This window comes from Notothenia coriiceps, unplaced genomic scaffold (assembly GCF_000735185.1).
Source record: "Notothenia coriiceps isolate Sejong01 unplaced genomic scaffold, NC01 NC01_scaffold00007583, whole genome shotgun sequence".
Lineage (NCBI taxonomy): Eukaryota > Metazoa > Chordata > Actinopteri > Perciformes > Nototheniidae > Notothenia > Notothenia coriiceps.
In genome coordinates this window covers 412,875-413,502 of record NW_011340284.1, presented here as the reverse complement: position 1 = coordinate 413,502, position 628 = coordinate 412,875, and the positions used below count along the sequence as shown (strand labels likewise).

General features: G+C 47.8%; 1 protein-coding gene across 1 annotated transcript in view; it reads left to right on the top strand.

Moving 5' to 3' along the window:
* The window catches only part of LOC104944158 (protein phosphatase 1D-like), a 10,206-nt gene that overhangs the window by 7,828 nt on the left and 1,750 nt on the right, over positions 1 to 628 (top strand). The gene's annotated exons all lie outside the window — the stretch shown is intronic.

The following is a 628-nucleotide window of genomic DNA, read 5'->3' as shown; positions in this document are numbered from 1 at the left end:
TTTTGCGGCTCCAGACAAAAGAAATTGGGGGGAAAAGGAGGAAAATGGCTCTTTTGGTCAAAAAGGTTGCAGACCCCTGGTCTAGGGCAAATGAAAAGTGTAACCGGGGTGAAAAGGGTGTTAGATTTACTTAATTATGAATATTGTTACATCAAGGCCGAAAATTAGGATGAGCACCAACGGTCAAAAATGTTTTTTTCCCTCCCAGAGCTGCCAGCGCAGCGCCTCCCCAGATCTGGCGCCCTAGGCGAACATCTATTACGCCAGTGCTACGGGCTGGCCCTGAGTTCATATCATAGGTTCATATGCAACTCGCAAATATATTTCTCTCTCTCTTCTCTCTCCTCTCTTCTCTCTTCTCTCTTCTCTCTCCTCTCTTTTCTCTTTTCTCTTCTCTTTTCTCCCTTCTCTCTCTCCCTCTCTCTCTCTCAATGTTGGTACGCAAATGCACCTTTTTTCAAATGACACGGTGCTCTTTTTTTGGCGGAGGTGCGCATGCGCACCTGCGCACCAGTTATGTGCAGCCCTGTTTATAACGCTGTGAGCATGGGTCTGCGGAGAGCATGGGTCTGCGGAGAGCATTTCTCCTCTCCGCAATCCCCAACTTAGTAGCCCGAAAAACGTTTAC